Source organism: Puma concolor, chromosome E1 (genome assembly GCF_028749965.1).
Source record: "Puma concolor isolate L17-30 chromosome E1, mPumCon1.1.hap2, whole genome shotgun sequence".
In the NCBI taxonomy this organism is placed as follows: Eukaryota; Metazoa; Chordata; class Mammalia; order Carnivora; family Felidae; genus Puma; species Puma concolor.
In genome coordinates, this window is record NC_141680.1 from 13,127,303 (window position 1) to 13,147,887 (window position 20,585).

Genomic DNA, 20,585 nt, shown 5'->3' on the forward strand with positions numbered 1-20,585 from the left:
GGCCCTGGGGTCCTCAGCCTGGGCCTCCTGGGGGGTGGGGGTGGAGCTCACACAGGGCTGACAGGCTCACTCCCAACAGACACCAAGAACGGCCTCACTGCCTTTTGTCTCCCTGGGCACCTAATGTAGTACATTTAGGGTTTTATTGTATATGTGAAGTATATATTATACATTAGTATACATTAGTGTTAGATGTATGATCTGTATTTCCTATGGAAGGCTTTATACTAAATACTATTTATGTACTACTACTCGCTTTTAAGATATTTTTCTATAAAATCACTAAAATATATAGAAAAAATACCCTAAAGGAAGTTAGAATTTACTGAATCCATATAAGGCAGCCACCATAGTGACTCAGGGCATCATCAAGGTCACTCCCTCTCTCAGATAATCCTCATTCAGTCTAATTAAACAAAGTAATTGCAAATTTAGTACTTGCCTCTGTTCTGATGTCAATGTCTTTATAGGGATTTCCTGTACTCAAGTCTGTTCATCTCACTGATCTTGGGAACAATGTTAACCTAGGTCTTTCCTGATGACTTGGATGTCAGGGTCTTTGATACTAAGAAGTCAACTAGGCTGGTATGAAATTCATGACTCATCAGTTCTTTCCTTGAGTATCTTCAATATGTTGCCCTAGTGTTTCTCTCACAATGGTTGATGAAATTCTCAATGTTGTTTCTATACATGTCACTTGCTCTTGTATTCCAGACACCCAAAGATTTTTCTGTTTCTTTAGGGGCACCTTGGTGTCTCAGTTGGTTGAGTGTCTGACTTTGGCTCAGGTCATGATCTCACGGTTTGTGGGTTCGAGCTCCGCATCGGGCTTGCTGCTGTCAGCTCAGAGCCTGAGGCCTGCTTCGAATTCGGTGTCTCCCTCTCTCTCTGCCCCTCCCCCACTCATGCTTCCTCCCTCTCCCTCCCTCTCTCTCTCAAAAATAAATAAATATTTTTTTAAAAAGATTGTTCTTTTTCTTTAAAGCCCACTGATTTTACTTGAATACCCATATTGCTGTTAGTTGTTACAAGAGATGCTCAGTGTTCTCTTTCCTAAAAGTGTCAGGTGACGATGTTTTGGGTGATGGTGGGGTTTGGAGCCAACAGCCAAGGAAGAATTCTTGAAGATGTCTTGGGTGCAAAAAGGTAATTTTATTAAAGCACAGGGACAGGACCCATGGGCAGAAAGAGCTGCACTGGGATTGTGACAGGTAACTGATTATAGTCCCACAGGTCGGGAGGGAATTAGGGATACACTAAGTCTCTAAGGTATTTTGGAAGCAACGTTTCCAGGACCTTGAGGGGCTAGCTGTTGTTAGGAAAATGACATTTATTACCATTTAGTAAAACCTTAGTCATTAGACCCTTCAGATGTATATCGGGGGCCATAAGCTTGGAGTATGATTGCCAGCATATATCTTGGGGGAATTGAGATAAAGGACATTTCCAAAGGAATTTTTATATGTTAAAGTAGATTTACAGGATCGGGGTGGGTCAGGATAATGTTAAGCCAGGTTTCCCTTTTGACCCTAGCAAAGTGTCGTCCTTGAGGCAGCTGAGCTCCTAGAGGGAGGTCACTCTGCCTGTTTCAAGGACTAGTCAAAGGGCTGTAGGCAGTAAGGGAATTTAAGTTTTCTTTTTTTTTTTAATTTTTTTCAACGTTTTTATTTATTTATGGGACAGACAGAGCATGAACGGGGGAGGGGCAGAGAGAGAGGGAGACACAGAATCGGAAACAGGCTCCAGGCTCCGAGCCATCAGCCCAGAGCCTGACGCGGGGCTCGAACTCACGGACCGTGAGATCGTGACCTGGCTGAAGTCGGACGCTTAACCGACTGCGCCACCCAGGCGCCCCGGGAATTTAAGTTTTCATGTGCTTTATTTTCCCACATCACTACAGCAAGCACTTAAACCCCTTTACTCTGTTCTTGGGTAGCTGGGAGTGTGTGTGAGGAATATCACACGTATTCCACCTAGGTGGGAGGGGCTGGTGTTAGCTTGTACTTTGCCCTCAGCTTGCATTATGCTCCCTCATCATATCCCTCCTGAACAATTTTGACCCTTACATCTTTAAGGTTGCTGACGGTGGAGGTCTCCTTTTCCATGGCTTCCTCCTGCTGAGTAGGGGCATAGAGATGTCCCCACCTACGGGTCAACATTGGTCGGTCGGGAAGGTATAGGGGAGTCATGAAAGGCAGAGGCAGCTGAATCCAACACTGACAATGTACACGAAGCTCCTGGAGTAGAAAGGATCATCTGTTGGCTTGACGTTATTGCAGTGATGGAGTCTCGGCACGAGGCAGACAGACATGGGAGAAAACAGCAAAACATAATTAGAATAACTAGAAAGATTAGCCCAAATAAAAGTCCTTTGGTAGCTGACAAAAAACCTCCAGTCTAGATGTTTAACCAATCATTAAAGGAAAGAGAGGGATTGTTTAAAGCGCCAGTTTGAGTATTCATGTCAGTTAGAAATCCAGAAATAGTTTTGTGGTATTCTGGAATGTATACACAGCACTTTGTTTTTTTTTTTATTTTTTTTTTATTTTTTTTATTTTATTTTTTTTTTTTTTAAATTTTTTTTTTCAATGTTTTTATTTTATTTTTGGGACACAGAGAGACAGAGCATGAACGGGGGAGGGGCAGAGAGAGAGGGAGACACAGAATCGGAAACAGGCTCCAGGCTCTGAGCCATCAGCCCAGAGCCGGACGCGGGGCTCGAACTCACGGAGCGCGAGATCGTGACCTGGCTGAAGTCGGACGCTTAACCGACTGCGCCACCCAGGCGCCCCTCAGCACTTTGTTTTTATGACAGTATAAGTTCCACCTGTGCGGCAGTTAGACCATCGAATGTCATTCTATGTTGTAGAATTGTTTCATGCATTTGAGTTATTTTAGTATTTAGTAATATAATGTTATTGTGAGAGTCATTTAAGGCCTTAACTGGGTAACAGGTGGTGGTTAGCCATCCTATAGATTATGTTTTGTTTAGTAAGCAATCAGGCAATTAATAAGTGCGGCCAGTGAGATTTTTAGTTGTCAGGCTGGAAGCATCCTCACACGGGAGTGGGAACGGGCAGCAGGAATCAGATTGGTCTTTCTGGTGTGTAACTCAAATATCTGTGGTGATCCTTTTGAGTGGCCCATTGTAAGAAGGAATTATTAGTAGAAATTGGGGAAAGGAGAATGAAAAAGAAAGGTACAACCATCATAAGAGAAGTTTGATTTCTCCCACAGGTTCACAGGAATTAGAGGTCACATTAGTTCACTCATTGATTTCCTGTAAAGGGGTACAGGTTTTATTTAGATGCAGGAGCCCATGAAGAGTGCCCTCTGACTTTACGGCAGTGGAAGTACATAATATGACCCTTTCATTTTGGAGTTAAATTCCCTGTTGTATTAGACTTTCGATCCTTTAGATAAAGCAGGCTTTGGGGTTTATATGGCATGGGTTGCTAGTAATTGTCAGATCAGGTTTAGAGGCTATGGTTTGCATATTTAGAGACTCATGATTCAATCCGGCCGCAAGTTAATAATTTAATAAGGCACTATAGTCTTTATCTGTTGATAGACTTACAGTGAGAAAAGTCGTTTCATATACAATTGTTGGGGTAATCCATACCATTTTCCAGTTGTTTAAATCATATGCCCCTGGGGTTATTATTACCACAGAATAATAAGCAAGAAGATTGTCCATGTCTGTGCTATTGTGACCATTTTTCTGAAGTTTACCTCAAGTTGTCCAGTTTAGGCAAACAACAAACATTTAAAGACAATCAAAACTAGAGTTTAACATCCATAAAAGTGCATTATCGAAAATAGTTTTTCTGTCTAAAAGCCCTCATATTCGGAGACAGCCGAATCAAGACTAATTCGTTTGTAAAACAAGTCCGGTTCTAGCAAACTTGGCCTAATTACTTACATAAGCTCAGCAAGAATAGCGATTGATCATAAGGACCTTTAAAATTTTTTTAAAATATTTATCTTTGAGACAGAGAGCGTGAGCAGGTGAGGGGCAGAGAGAGAGGGAAACACAGAATCCCAAGCAGGCTCCAGGCCCTGAGTTGTCAGCACAGAGCCTGACGCTGGGCTTGAATTCAGAAACGGAGAGATCATGACCTAAGTTGAAGTCAGACGCTTAACCAACTGAGCCACTCAAGGAGCCCCTAATCATAAGGATTTCTTAAAGTTTGCTTTGCTTCAAACTTTTCTAAGGAATCTCCAGATTGAATTTTTAGTAGCCTCTCCAAGCCAGAAGCCAAGCCAAGTACTTGCTGTCAGACATGCCCGCAATACCTGTAGAACTGGGCAAATCCCTCTTCACGAGGTCCCCAACGTACCCTGAGGTTCCTGCACCTGCCAGGAAGTGACGGTACATTCTTAACTCAGCTGGTGAGACTGCTGAGAACCCTGTAAGCAAGGTATCAGGCCAACATTTCCAAGGGGCTTTATGGCTCCATGTTTCATAAAGTCAACCTTAGTTCCTTAGAGCTATCGGGTCATATCTAAGTCTATGCATGTCTCTCAAATAGGACATTCCAGGCAAAGCCTTGGTAAAATCACCAGTATTTCCAATGGTGTCCTGTTATAAGGACAAGACTCTTATTGAACTGATGCAAATAAGTATGATTGCTAGAAGAATGCTCACTGAGACTTTTTGAATTTTAGAGGGTTTAGGTAGAGAGAAAAGATAAATGCTTCAGTTTACAAATGAATACTTTATGACATTTCTGTATATCATAGATATCTTAAGAGAAAGTTTCCTTAATCTGGAGAGGAAACATTAGAGAACCAGCAATATTTCCAACAAGAGTCACAAAACTATAATCTTCCTCAGTTCATTTAGTCTCATGTTCCTAATTCTTGTTCAGTATGAATGCAGCTTTTTACTTCTGTAAATTCTTACCCATTTTAGTATTAATCTTAAAGATGTCAAATACCTGTAATTGTCCTAAAAGTCCTTTTTATGAATCTCCTTGAAGATGAAATATGTTGTGTGAGAGAATAAGAACAATTCTAAATGACAAATGACAAAATGGACATTGGTAAAGATCTGATGAGAGTTCATTATGATGCAATTGACAAGGGAATTCAGTTATCTCTGTGGCACATAACACTTCAATAATCAGAATATCAAAACAACAACTTTAGGAATTGCACATATATTTGACAGTTACAGCATTTACCCATGCAATACAACCTAAGGTTTACCATTATTGGACAGTGCCTTTCCAAGTAACTTAGCATCCCAAATAAAAAGGCCTAATTGTAAAAAAAAAAAAAAAAAAAAAAAAAAAAAAAAAAAAAAAAATTCATTTACAATTTAACTCTTGGAAGTCCGTTAAAAACCTCAGACAGTTATAAAGCGCATCCTAAATAGGATTGCAGATCAGTATTTATTTAAATTATTTTTTTCACCAAGGTGGCAATAAGAGATTCCAAAGGCAAATAGGTATGGTTCTACAGTTGTCAGCAAAGCTAAGCTCCTTTAACATTGAGAAGTTTTAACAAAGTACTCAAGTACCTGAAAAAGACAAAACGTAAGCTTTGGTTTTTCAGGCAGAGAAAAGAGAGGGAAAAAACCCCAAAAACCCAAACCTTTGTTTACATTTTCTTATCGAGAGCAGCTCAATAGTCCAAGAAAACTTTGTCTTTCGAACAGAGAGAAAAGCAGAATTTTAATCTTATACCTGGTGCACCTTTAAAATCCATTCACCTCTATTTTAGTCCATCCTGACCACACACAAAATTCCTTTCCAAAGATTTCCCTTTGGGAACCTTCTACAACTTTCCTTTGCATTCAGATTTTGCCCCAAACCATTTCTCTCCAAAGAACCAGTCTCATTTAGGACAAAATCACTTTCTTTTACCTCCAACAAAAAAAATGCATTTGCTATTCCTTCTATCTTTCTTATGCATCTCCTACTTTCCTACATACAGAGTTTCTTTCCTTATTTCCATCAGTCTTAATTATACTTAACAGACTTTTAACTCTAGAAACCTTAGTCTCCAATGAGAAGTTAGTAACCACTCGAGAACTGTTACACCAGTTTTTTTTTTAAGATGGTAAATTTATCAATTAAGCACAAAGCAGGTGTTCCATAGTAAAGCTTCATAAAGCACAAAGCACACTTACCAGACCCAAATAGTCTTAGTTACTCTGCAATAAGTCAAAAGCACAAACCTACATCTAGTAATCAGTGCTTTAGCTTTTTATCTCATTTGCTATCCAATGAATTCAATCCCATTTATTGTGCAAGCAAAACTTTAAAGTTTCAGGTTACCAAAGGCTTCGAAAGCTGTCTTAACAATTACCCATGAAAACTTTGAGACAAAATTAACCATTACCATTAGTCATCTTCTTGCTAACAACTTGCAGAGAGAACATGAGCTTTCTTGACCTTCAGCAAACCTAGGTAGAATAAAAAGTTTCATATTTAATGTTGATAATGCTAAAGGCATGTCTATCTTAATTAAAGCAAAAGCTTAAGTTAGTTTAAACAAATGTGTTCCATTTGGGTCCACTTAAGAGACCATCTGTTCCCCGTTGTCAATCTTTACCTGGGACGTCAGTGGGGGGATCTGAAGAGGGCGGTCCAAGTGGGTGCTCTTTGTTCCTTGACAGGAAGCTGGGAGGAGGGACCAGTGGTGCCTGAGTCAGTGACGATGGCATAGGAACCAGTTACGTAAGCCCCACCCAAGGTGGTGCAGAAACAGGATGGGGAGGGGAAGGCAGAAGAGGCGAGGTGCCAGCAGAAGGCACAGAAGAAAGATTCCTGGCTCTAAACCTTGTCAGCCTGGACAGAGGAGCAGACACCATGGTTTATTTGGTTTTTTCTTTTTCTTTTTTTTTTCTTTTCTTTTTTTTTTCTTTTTTTGTTTTGTTTTGTTTTCGTTTTTCTTTTTCTCCACCAAAGGGGAAATATGGAATCCATGTCTGGCTGGAGAAGACAGGGAAATGAATGGAGTTTAGGCAGCTGCTTGCGAATATTCCTTAAAGTCCCCGTCCTGAGGTAGACTAAGCACAGTTGGCTCTAATTATCACAGCCATTAGCCTGGGAAGTGAATGAGGGAGAAGCCCTCACATGTATTAGGAGGAAGAAGAGACAGAGTCAGTGTCCCCTTTATCAGGGATGGCCTGTGTTTCCTCCAGCGACTGAATTCTATCAGGAGGAGGTCTAGCCAGATAATTATCATCCAATATTATCAGGAGGGAGTTTACTGGCCTGGTTACTGACCAGACCGTGCAGGCCTGGACCTAGGGTACCTCTGTCCCTTTTCCCTGTTTACTAAGGCCATGCAGTGTTCCAGGAGATCAGCCCTTTTCTACATTTTGCAAGCCTAATTGTTTCCAGTGGGTTAAAAAGGCATCCCAAGGAAGAGTCCTTGGGGACTGAAAAGGAGCTCCCATGCTCCTCCCAGAGAGAGGGAAGTAGAGAAGTTCCATTACCACATTGCTGGTGTAGCCGTGCTAGATAATGTTAAGCCAAGATTCCCTTTTGGCCCTCGCAAAGTGTCGTCTTTGAGGCAGCTGAGCTCCTAGAGGGAGGTCACTCTGCCTGTCTCAAGGACTTGTCAGTGGGCTGTGGGCAGTAAGGGAATTTAAGTTTTCATTTGCCTTAGTTTCCCGTGTCACCATGGCAAGCACTTAAACCCCTTTTCTTTGTTCTTGTGAAGCTGGGAGTGTCTGAGGAATATCACACATATTCCACCTGGCTGGGGGTGGCGGGGTGGGGAGGGGTGGTTGGTGCCAGCTTGTACTTACTCTCAGCTTGCATTATGCTCCCTCCTCAAAAGTGTTTTCCGTCTGCGGACAAAAGCGGAACTAGAATTTTCTCTACTTGTTTTCTATCTTGGCTTTGTCTTTGCTCTTTCAAGCACCTCAGTCATTCATATGGCCCATCTCTTTTCATTATCTTCAACTTTTGACACTTTTATCAAATCTCTTACAATCTCTTATTTAATTGCTTTTTCAATAGTTTCCTCTGTTTTGCCTTCTGTTGCTTGTAAGGCTTATTTGACATTGTTTCTTCTGGTTTGAACTTCATTTAAGAGATGATTTTTCCAGGAGTGGCACCTGGGTGGCTTTGTGGGTTAAGCCTCTGACTTAGGCTCAGGTCATGATCTTGAGGTTCCTGTGTTTAAACCCCACGTCAGGCTCTGTGCTGACAGCTCAGAGCCTGAAGTCTGATTCAAATTCTATGTCCCCCTCTCTCTCTGCCCCTCCTCCATTTGCACTTTGTCTCTCTCTCTCAAACATAAGTAAACATTAAAAAAAAAAAAAAAAGAAGCGACTTCCTTTTTTTTTTTTTTATTCGTTCTTGGGTTCTGTCCCTTCATTACTAAATTTTTCTATTTCTGATTAATGATGTATATCTTACACTGAATCAGTTTCTTAATAACTTAAAATTATTTATTTATTTATTTATTCATTTATTCATTTATTTATTTATGTTTGAGAGAGAGAGTGCCTGTGCAAGAGGGGCAGAGAGAGAGGGGGAGAGAGAATCCCAAACAGGCTCTGCACTGTTAGCACGAGAGCCCCATTGAGGGCTCAAACTCACAAATCTGTCAGATCATGACCTGAGCTGAAACCAAGAGTCAGACTCTTAGCCCACTGAGCCACCCAGGTGCCCTGCTTTCTTAATAACTTTTATCTTATTTAAAAAAAAAATGTTTCTTTATTTTTGAGAGAAAGAGAGCACGAGCAGGGGAGGCACAGAGAGGGGGACAGGGGATCCAAAGCAGGCTCTGCACTGACAGCAGCAAGCCCGTTGTGGGGCTCGAACTCACAAACCCTGAGATCATGACCTCAGCCGAGGTCAGACACTTAACCGACTGAGCCACCCAGGTGCCCCGACTTTTTTCTCGTTTTTAAAAGCTGCACAGCACAGCACATAAGGTTCGTCAAGATGGGGACTCTTCGTGTTCTGCAGTGGTTACTCCGTACTTCCTCCTCTTACCCCTGAGGTACCTTTGTGTGGGGTGAGCCCGTTCCCACGCTGCTAGAGTATGCAATATACTAGCAAAAATACTGCTAGAGAAATAGTATTTTTCTGCTAGTCGTTTATGTGACAATTGTGGAAAGCAGTATGCTTCCAAAAAGCATTTCCAACCTCACAGGGTTTCTTTCTGATGGGTCTGGAAAATGCTCATAAATGTGGCGGCCTCTTTCCAGATATTCGCTGTGGCCATTCTTCTCCCACTCCCTGCTCTGGGGCCTCTCTCCCATCACCTCCTCCGTGGCACCTGGCCTTCTCTGGTTTGACTCTGCTTCTGATCCCTGCTCCCCGTGTGGGAGCCTGTCTTGGCAGGGAACAGCTCCCTCTCGCCAAATTGGGACTCAGTTGGCGACTTTTTGATGGATCTGCATTCTCACAGTCATTTACAATTTAGTTACTTTCACTATTTATTTAAAACCTTATTATGTCTGAATTACTTATGTTCGTTATCTCTGCCAGTGTTTCACTCTTAGAGCTACTAATTTTTCGTGTCTTCTGGTTTATCTCAGTCATGGCATGCCTTTGCTTTTTGAGATTCACATTTGAGGCATTTGACTTTATAGCTATTCGTTGTCACTTTATTGTTAGCTGTCTCTATTTTCAGAGCGATCTGGCTTTAGCTGTGGGAATGGACTTTTGGTTGGTAAGTGACTGTTATTTCTTTCTAGCCCGTTAGATTCCTAGCTCCAAGCACAGAGGGCCACTTCTACCTGGACCTACAGTTCCATCAGCAAATGGCTTTGCTATTCCCAGTCACAGAGAGGAGGCTAGCCATGGTGCCGGGTGAGTGTCACAGACTCCCCCAGGGTTGTCCTTAAATGCTTGCCCATGTTATATTTAAAAGCAGAATTTTAAGCTTATTTATTTATTTTGCGAGACAGAGAATGTGTGCGCGAGCTGAGGAGGAGCAGGGAGAGAGGGAGACAGAGAACCCCAGGCAGCTTCCACCCGCATGTGGAGCCCGACTGTGGACATCTCACCCCCGTGAGATCCTGACCTGAACCAGTATCAAGAGTCGGTCGCTTAACCAACTGAGCCACGCAGGCACCTCTAAAAGCAGAATTTTAGAAATAACGTCTAAATGAAACAACTTTAAAGTTCTACTGATTTTTAAAAATCGAAGCCCGCATATAAAAAACATGTCACCCATATTGTGCTGTGAATCCTATTATGGAACAATTTGAAAGCATGAATATAAAAGAGGATTCCTTTGCAGAAACAAACTGTTGGGCTCGTACCAATGGGATTACCTTTCAGGATTTCAGAAATGCAACTCGCAGGCTTCCCCTAACGGGGGTACGTCCCGCTGCTCACTGGCCACGGACTGTGTTTGAAGCAGGTTCACACCTGCATCCAAAACGCCTCCTTGGCTTCTCTCCTTAGCAAAAGGGAAGAGCTACAATATACAAAGGCCTTCAAGCCCCTGACCCCTGCAGCCCTGAACAGGCCACCTGTCCCAAAGACTGGGTGAAGACTGGCTGCCTTGGTGGATGACGTGGTGTGTACTGTGTCCTCACACACGTAGACGCAGCAGGAAGCACCTGGCATGGAGCCGAAGGGTGGGTCAGGCTGCCTGGTGCACATGTGTATGATGGGGACAGTCCTGGGACAGTGGGTCCCCAAGCAGTGATGGCAGCAGAGGTGGCAGCCGTTATAGCCTTAGGAGAGAGGACCAGGACCTCTGCAAGGGGGTGTGCCGGGACCCGCAGTGGCAGGCTGGCTGGTCTGGCTGTCCTGCTAGCCTGTCCCCATGGCATCTGCACCAATACGAATGCCCACCCTGGATGCTGGCATGAGAACTGTGCTACTTGGGCAGCAAACTGGGTCAGTAGCTTGCTGCAAAATAACAATTCATTGCAATACATCATATCGGGGACCACTGAAGAATATTAGAATTCTTCAAGGGCTGAGTATCTCTGGTATGAAAACTGCTACAACATTACAAATCCAGAAATCCACAACCTCAGAAATCATAGATTACATTTAAAGGTCATTGCGTGCAGCAGAAAAGAACACTATTTTATAGGAAGCTTCAGAAGCACCATCTGTTAAGGAGGAAGACAATTTTAAAAGTAACATTCCAGAAAATTGAAGGTACAGTGTTAGAATGAATTGAAGGGCATTTTGTGTTGTATACCAACCTGGAACCCAGTTTTGGGTATTTGTACACCCTCAGCACATGATGAGAAAGGTCAGCGGAAACCTTAAAATGCCAAAGTATATGAATTTACACCTCAAATTACATTCGGAATACCCGAAATCGATGGTTTGGCTTGATTTGTTCGAGTTGACTTTCTTTTTAGAAAACTTGTTCCTCAAGGATCATGAGTTCTGTGGGTGATGCAATTCATATTTTGAAATACGTTATCGGAAACCCATCCAAATTACCACAGCCTCAAAGATACTCTGAACAGCTCCACCTGCATTCACGCCACCAGAAAGATGCTTCCCCAAACCATGAACTACAAGTGTGTGGGGTCTTCCACGTGCCAGTAGAGGCCAATACTACTCTCAACTACATCCACCAAAGATAAAAGTTGCTAAAAGTATGTAGACATTTTCATGACACAGTAAGGGAACTTGCATAGAAGTGAGCCCTAAAATGATACCACGTTTCCGTATAACATAGATAAGGTGTTATGTAGTGTATTCTATAAAAGAAGACCCTGGAAATATTGCTTTTAACGTGTCACCCTAGTTGTTGCTCATGTGCCTTTGATAACCTATTATGTTTCATAAGTAATATAGTATTAAGGAAAATGCCTTATATTTTAATTCCAGTAACTGTATATTCCCCCTGCTTTTTGCACAAGGGATCTGGAAGTTCGTTTTGCCACGGTCCCTACAAAGTATGTAGCTGGGTCTGCAGACGGTTTTACGGTTTCCTGTCCTCGATGACAGCTCTAGCGAGTGGACAGCAGTGCAGCCAGCAGAGGGGCCTGGGGTCCCACACATGGACCCCAGCAGCTGCGAGGGGTTCTGCCCTGCTGGGACCTGCCTCAGGGACGAGTCCATGCAAGACGCGGCCTGCCATGGTAGGGCGGACCCAGGACCAGCAGGCACGTCAGGACCGGCTCCATCGGCCCTGGGCGGCGGGCGGGGGGCGGGGGGAGACTCACTGTGCACGCAGAACCTCCCTCCTTGCAGCCCCCGAGCCCAGGATGGACAGCAGCGGAGAGGCGGGTGATGTCTCAAGAGAAATAACTCCCTGGGTTTCAGAATACTTGCCTGTCTTCAGTAGAATTGGACACTAGAAAGAGAAATGAATGGAACTTTTGGAAAATGAGGGGAGGTCTGTTTGCATACCTAGCTTGTGTTACAGGCTGTCCACCCCTCACACAATGTTTCTAACTGTGCTCCGGGGTCCATGGGGTCTCCTGGGAGGCAGGATATCCCTTGGAAGAGGAGAAGAGAAAGAGTGTTTCCTTTAAACGATGTTTCATTCATAAAAGATTATAGTCTAGGGGCGCCTGGATGACTCAGGGGGAGCATTCAACTCTTGAGCCCCCATTGCGTGTAGCAAATACGTACAAATAATATATCTTTAATAAAGAGATTATAGTCTAGAGGACACACAGTGAAAATGTAAGTCTCCCCTTTCCCTGCACAGAGTATCTTCTAAAAGCATTTACTTGGGTAGCGCTCCATAAATTCTCCATGCCATTCAAGCATGTCTCTATATACCTTTTGAAACGTGTTTTTAACCCAACAAGGGATTTTCCCACACGGACTTCTTCAGTTGCTTTGTTCCCCTAGCAAGGCTTTTAGGACTTCCTTCAGAGTCCCTACAGTTGGGACATCGTCCTTGGGTCTTTGACTTCCCAACTGAATTCTCTCTTCTATGTTCCTTCATTCCCATGGTTTGGACAATGGTGAGATAGAGCTAGATCTTGGGTCTCCTAGGCTGGTGTATCTGCAGGAAGCCCTCTAAGACATGGAGTCACAGAGCTGACACACGGGACCGGTGGCACTTCAGAGAGGCTGGCCCCCTGAGCCCACTCACCCAGGGCGTCATCACCACAGCAGCCAGACCTGCCTGTGCCCTGGCAGAGAGGACCGGCCTGCGTCCCCGCTCGCCTCACCCTGCAGGGTCGCACCCTGCGTTCTCCTCAAACGCTGCGTTTCCTGTCTCATCCCCATCCTTCCCCTGCCCCAGCTGGTCCCCGCCGCCCCTGCTGCAGGACCACAGGACTCTTGGCCGCCTCACTGGCCCCACCCTACTGCCCTTCAGGGCCACCGGCCCCTTCTGCCATGTGCGACTAGCTCCCGGTCCGGGGGTCTCCAGACCGCGGCCACTCCCTCCAGCCCCTTCAGTGGCCCCACGTTGTGGGTGGACTCCTCTCCGCTGCTTGCAACAATTTTCGTATAATTCGTGTGTTGCTAGACATCAACTATCTCATCTGTTTCCAAGTTCACTATCATGGAGTTATGTCTGTGAAAATCTCACGTAATAAAAACAGGCCTATAACTTATTTTGGCTCCCTGTCCCCGTAACCTACTTTACGCCTTTTATCCTTGGACCTTCTTAATGGGGTTTCTCTGTCATCACGCGAGAAACCTGAACGGCGTGAACACCAACAATCCTTAAATCCGTCAGAGAACTGAGACCACAGGGTGAGCATCACCGCAATAAGCGGGGTGAACGCAGAGGCTCACGGCTTCACGGAGCAGAGGCCACTGGTGGAGCGGGATCTGGGCAGCAGCACTCACACGGTGGCTGATGACTGTGTGCAGGCTCCGTGTCCGCAAGACGGACAGGTTAAACCCCGGGGGACGCAGCCTTTCGGGACTTCCACACTCATGAGCTCGCCTCCAGGAGCTCCACCGCATTCACAGTGCAAAGCAAAATCCTCAGTACATCTGGCAGCGGGAGAAGGAAACCACCATTCTGAACACACCCAGGGTGCCCTTGGTCTCCTTAAGGAAGCCTTCCCTGGGGGGACACGGTTCTCCCAGAGCAACCACCTTGCCTCTGCCATCCACAGCCGGCCTGGGGGAAAGGAGATGCCCAAATCCAGTCCCCTCCAGCTTTCCCTGTGCAGGAAGGAACCCAGCTCCCTCTAGCATGCTCTCACCTGATGGGGAAAGAAGTCTGAGAAGCACTGGTAGGTGTCAAATCCCAGGGACACAGGCTCGTGTCACGAGGGATAACACAGGAGATCTGACGGCTACCCTTGGCCTGAATGAAACGGACATTTACAGACTAACCACCTCACTGTTGTAGGAAACATACTTTTTCCTAGAAACATGGAACATTCACCCAGATATTCTGGGCCATGACACAGGCCCAATAATCATCAGGATAACGAACTATTAGAAAGTATGTTCTCTGACACATTGGGAATAAAGTAGAAATCGACAATACGAAGACGTCCAGAGAATCCCTAACTGTTTGCACAACAACGGTAGATTTCTTGAAGGCTCACGGTTTAGAGAGGAAATTACATGGAACACGTAAAACAGAACAGACTGATAATCAAAATACAACATGGAATTTGGTGGTGAGATGCCACTAGGGCAGTGCCCGTCGCTTCAAATGCTTCTGTTAGCAGAGGGCAAGGGTTGAGAATCACTTGTTTAAGTTCCGTTTTGAGGAGCTAGAAAACCCACCAACAAATCAGACCCGCGGAGGGGAAAAGAAGGACAAAGGGCACATCAATTACACGGGAAAAAGATAAGCCACAGAGAAAATAAAAAAGCCAACAATTGGTGTGTGAAACGATAAAATCGATAAGGCCCCAGCACCACCGAGGGGAAAAAACAAAGGCTGGAGTTGTGAACACCCTGTGGCGTGTCCATGTACCCACGCACTATTCTGGGAGAACTCTCCAGATGGGAAGAGAACTTCCTGCTTCCATAATCCCTCTTGAGAAGACGACGCCAGTTGGATAAGGGATTTTGAGGAAGCGATCTCTTTACCTGTGTGCTTTCGTGGTCACTTTCAAGAGAAAACAGTGTGGGGGCAGTCTCGTCAGTGCCGCACTCTCGTTCCGATCTGCCTACACAAGGAGGGAAGCATAGTGCTGAGGGGAGGCGGAAGTCCACTGGCCTCCACTGGCCTCTTAGGCCACTTGGATGGCATCGATGATGGCCAAGTCCTTAAGGGGCTCCTGCCGTTGGGTCTCTGCCTCAATCTTGGTTTGCGTGCTGTGTACTCCTCTTGTCCTCCCTGCTCTGCCAGTTTACCCTGAAGTCTCCACCAGCCCACACGACCCAGTTAGCCCGGTAAGCCAATGTGTGAGTCTGTTCCCTTCAGCAAGGGCACAGCAGAATGTTCCCATTCCCTGAGTAGGAACAGGATGCATCCTACAGTCTAGCTGTCCAGAAACGAAACGCCGCTCTTGATATCTCTCTACCCTTTGTCCCCTGTTCTCAGTTGGCCTGCACTCCAAATTGGAGAAAGGCTGGGTGCTGACCACACGCAGCCAGATGTGGGTAATCTCCAGGGAATTCGCACTGGGACACAGGGACTCTAATTTGTCTCTCGCCAGCCCCTGGACCTGAAGTGTCAATCAAGGCAGATGACACAGTCCCAGATGAAATGAACTAGCTTTCAAGCGTAAGCTAACCCCAAACCAGCAGAAGATGGGAAACAAGAAAGATTGGAGCAGAAATGAACGCTTTCCAAATACAAAAGGAAAACAGTAGCACCGATCAATGAAACCAGCAGCTGTTTCTTTGAAAGCATTGGCCAAACTGACAACGCCCTAGCCGGGTTGATCAAAAGGAAAAAGGAAAGGACCCAAATAAATGTAATCAAGGGTGGATGAGGAGAGATCACAACCAACACTGCAGAAATACAAGCAATAATAAGAGAATATTGTAGGAGGCCGGACCCCGGAGCCAGGCTGAGACCGGGTTGAGCAACGGCTCCCTGTTGACTCAGCCAACCCGGTGGTTCCCCCTCCCCTTCCCCCACTTGCAAAGGCATACGAAAGCCTCGCCAAGGCGGAGAAATCTAATTCCTGAAGCCCGTGGTCTGTGGGTGTTGGCAGCAATGTTACCCCCCTTTCTACCCCGGGTCAAATAGAAACAAACATGGGAACTGTGTTTTGCTAGCAATCTACCACCAGGACCTTGCTGTGACCCGTTTAGAAAGTTCACAATGGACACAGAACTAAATGTTTTGGTTGGCAGCGATCATGCGAAACCTGTTTATTCTTAGAATGACCTGACCCCTAAGAGTCTTGATAGAGAAGATTGTGTACAGCAACAATAAAGCCGTCACTTGGGCCATCAGCCCAGGGGACCCTCCTGTTCCCAAACTGGCTTCTCTCCTTTTCTTTCTTCCATTCCCCTACCCTCAGGACCCTGATCTCCGTGTTTGTTGCGCCGGTCGCAGCAAGTGGCGCCCGAACAGGGACCTGAGACAACAGGGAGGAAAGCGAAAGCAGATCGCACGGCGTCTAATTCAGGTAGGGGAACTGTGGCAGCAGCACAGACGACGGGAGTAAGACTATGGGACAGAAACAGTGTACGGAACAGGGGTATTTTGTAACTGCCTTGCAGGCTCTTATGAAGGAGAAGGGAATTAAGGTTTCTCAGTCAGCTCTTAGGGAATTTTTTGACATAGGGCACGACTATTGCCCATGGTTTCCAGACGGGGGTACAGTTGATTTAAAGGTTTGGCAGCGAGTTGGTCAGGAACTTAAAAGTCAAATGAAGATTCATGGGGCTGCGGTTCCAAGGACCTTATGGTCTACTTGGACCTGTATTAAAGAGGTCCTTGATCCTGGAGGTTGCTGCAGGATTTGAGAGCGATTAATGCTGCCCTGAAACCCATGGGGGCTTTGCAACCCGGCCTCCCTTCCCCATCGGCCATTCCTTTGCAATATCAATTACTAGTTTTGGACTTAAAAGATTGTTTCTTTTACCATTCCGTTGGCCCCTGGCGACGGAGAACATTTTGCATTCTCCCTGCCTTCCACTGACTTACAGGAACCTGCTGAGCGGTATCAGTGGAAGGTCTTACCGAAAGGCATGGCTAACAGTCCGACTTTATGTCAAGAGTTTGTGGCCAGAGCAATGACCCCTTTTAGACAGAGCTTCCCCCATGTATATTACATCCATTATATGGACGACTTACTTTTGGCTGCTGAAACTGAGGAATTATTACAGGAAGCGTTTATTTCTCTTCAAAGGTGCCTTAAAGCGTATAATTTGATTGTTGCCCCTGAGAAAGTTCAAAAGGAAGCCCCTTTTGAATACCTAGGGTATCTCATCTCCAAATCAACTGTTCGACCTCAGAAAGGATCAGTTAGAACCGGACATTTGACTACTCTAAATGATTTTCAGAAATTGTTAGGAGATATAAACTGGATTAGAAATACACTAGGGGTCACCACAGAACAATTTACTGCCTTTGTTTAATATTCTAAAAGGAGATAGTTCTCCAGCGTCCCCGCGAAGTCTCACTCAAGAAGCTAAAGAAGCTATAAGACATATAGAACAGGCCATTCAGCAGGCCCCAGTCGCTAGAATTGACCCTTCTCAGCCTTTGTATCTAATAATATTAGAACCTCAGGTCATCCCCTTTGCAATTCTGTGGCAATCTCATGGCCCACTTGAATGGGAGTGAATGACACTCCCTGCATGTCATTATCCTTTGCTATCTATGGTTTGTCTTCTCATCATTAGAGGAAGATCCCGAGCTGTTCAGCTCTTTGGACACGATCCAGAAATTATTGCATGTGCCTTTCTGACAGAGAAGCTGGTGGACGTTGCTTTTGCCCAGTCCATCGAATGGCAACTTGCCTTGGCTAATTTTACAGGTCAAATTAAATTTCATTTACCTTCTGATTCTTGAATACAAGGTTTCAGTCTTGTAGATATTTTGCCCTATAATCCTATTGTTTGTCAGCCGATTGAAGACGCTGCCTCCATTTTTGTGGATGCTAGTAAAGAGGGTAAAATTGCGGTGTATTATGTCACTTCCCAACATAAAAATTTGATCATTTTCAATTATACGACTAAATCTGTCCAAAGGGCCGAGCTTTATGCTGTACAGGTAGCCTTAAAAACTTACCCGGAATCTATAAATGTCTATTCTGACAGTCAATACGTTGTCACAGCCGTGTTGCAACTTCCCACGGCCTTTATACTGACAGCGGATGAGGAACTTTATCATCTATTTCATGCTATACAAAACCTTCTTAATTTACGGCACAGTCCAATTTATATTTCCCACAATCGAGCTCACACCGATCTACCTGGTCCCCTAGTTGCTGGGAATCGGATAGCCGAGGCAGCAACCCATTTATTGCAAGTTCTGCCCATTACCACTCCTTTGGAAACAGCCAAAAGGAGTCACGATAATTTTCATCAGAATGCGGCAGCCCTTCGACGAGAATTCAAAATATCTCGTGAGGCGGCCAGACAAATTGTTAAACAATGCGGCCTCTGTCCGCAATTCTTCCCACAGCCGGTCTATGCCATTAATCCCCGAGGTCTTGGGCCCAATGATTTGTGGCAAATGGACGTCACCCAATATTTACCTTTTGGGAAATTGCAATATTTACATGTGTCTGTAGATACTTGCTCAGGCTATATACATGCTTCAGCCCACTCAGGAGAAGCATTTGTTGATGTTCAAAATCACCTATTTTCTGCCTTTGCAGCAATGGGCAAGCCTCATAAAATAAAAACTGACAATGGTAGTGCTTATACTTCTAAATCATTTGCAGAATTTTGCCACCGACTCCCAATTGAGCATGCAACTGGCAAGGCTTATGATTCCACAGGACAAGCTATTGTTGAACGCGCTCACCTGACACTAAAACAGTATCTGCAAACACTTAAAGAGGGGGAGATGTTAAAGGGAAAGACAAAGTATTCCCCACATGTACATCTCGCTCCGTTGCCGCTTATTGGCAAAAGAGAGAATTACTAGGAGAATGGATGTTTTTTGGACCACGTGATCCCCCTCAAAATCTTCCTGTATGTCCCTCAATTGGTCAAGGCCTTACTGGGGACTCACCTTGGGGTAAATGTGCCCAATCCTCTTCATTAAGGATGACTCCTAAAGGCATAAACTATACCATTACAGATTATTCCCGAGAGGCCTGGCATTCATTCCTTCAAGAAACACCTATGGCTATTTTGGAAGTGCAAAGGGAAACAAGGAGACCTTTAGTGGCTCCGTTAAGAGATATGGGCCCACCTCCTAACGAGGTGCAGGAACACCACAAGGTTATCCCACAAACCATTTTGCAATCCCCTGAAGGAAGAATTCATTCTGATCTTTGGAAGTTATATGCTGCCTTTGATAAAATGTATACTAATGACAGCTTTAGTTTTCCAGATTATTCTCTTTCTCCAGTCCTACAATTGCGTGCCTGTGTTCCTCCTCCCTACTATTTGATTGTTGGAGATGGAGCCATTACTCCAGTGAAGGAAGATGGTCATCAGTTATACCGGCTGACTTGTCCTGCTTGTGTTTTGACCAATTGTCTACTAGTAGAGGGGCCCTCTAGAAGTGAAATGAAGGTTTATCTGGTCTTACAACCTCCCTATTGGATGTTGCCAGTAAATGTTACAGGACCTTGGTATCCTAATTATGGGATTCGATTGGCCTTAGAAATCAGTAAACGGCTGCACAGGACCAGACGGTTTCTTGGACTCTTGGTTGCTGGACTCATAGCAACAGTGACTGTCATTGCCTCTGCAACTCTATCTGTAATATCCTTACATGAAAGTGCCCAAACGGCATCCCATGTAAATGAATTGGCTCATAATATATCCAAGGTGCTTGCCACTCAAGAACGAATAGACCGTAAATTGGAAGCCCAATTGGAGGCACTACAAGAAGCATTGATATATCTTGGCGATCAGCTTGCTGTTTTGCGTACCAGACTTTCTCTAATTTGTCATGATGCATATAAACATATCTGTGTTACCCCGTTAGAGTATACCAATATGACATGGGGACAAGTGCGTCGTCATTTACAAGGGGTTTGGCATGACGCTAACACTAGCTTAGACCTCTTACAGCTACAGGAAGAGATAAATGCTATTGCAAGTAGCTCACTCAGTTTCCCTGACCCTGGAGATCTCGCTGGAACCATACTGCACAAACTTAATGGGCTTAATCCATTTAATATTCTTTAGCATTCCCTCTGGATCTTTATTGAAATTGTTTCCGTAATATCTGTTATACTTATGTTACTGTGTTGTTTCTGGAGATGGGGTCTCACTGCCTTTACCACATACCAAGCCAGGATGCACATGTTGCAATTACAAACAATAGGGGGAAATGTAGGAGGCCGGACCCCGGAGCCAGGCTGAGACCGGGTTGAGCAACGGCTCCCTGTTGACTCAGCCAACCCGGTGGTTCCCCCTCCCCTTCCCCCACTTGCAAAGGCATACGAAAGCCTCGCCAAGGCGGAGAAATCTAATTCCTGAAGCCCATGGTCTGTGGGTGTTGGCAGCAATGTTACCCCCCTTTCTACCCCGGGTCAAATAGAAACAAACATGGGAACTGTGTTTTGCTAGCAATCTACCAACAGGACCTTGCTGTGACCCGTTTAGAAAGTTCACAATGGACACAGAACTAAATGTTTTGGTTGGCAGCGATCGTGCGAAATC

At 44.9% G+C, this 20,585-nt stretch overlaps 1 long non-coding RNA gene across 1 annotated transcript; it reads left to right on the forward strand.

The window, feature by feature from the left end:
• The first annotated feature begins 16,358 nt into the window (after positions 1–16,358).
• On the forward strand, positions 16,359–19,287 carry LOC147574090 (uncharacterized). Its single transcript, XR_015243915.1, has 2 exons — positions 16,359–16,417; positions 19,048–19,287. It is a non-coding gene; the product is annotated as an uncharacterized LOC147574090 (long non-coding RNA).
• Positions 19,288–20,585: the final 1,298 nt, after the last annotated feature.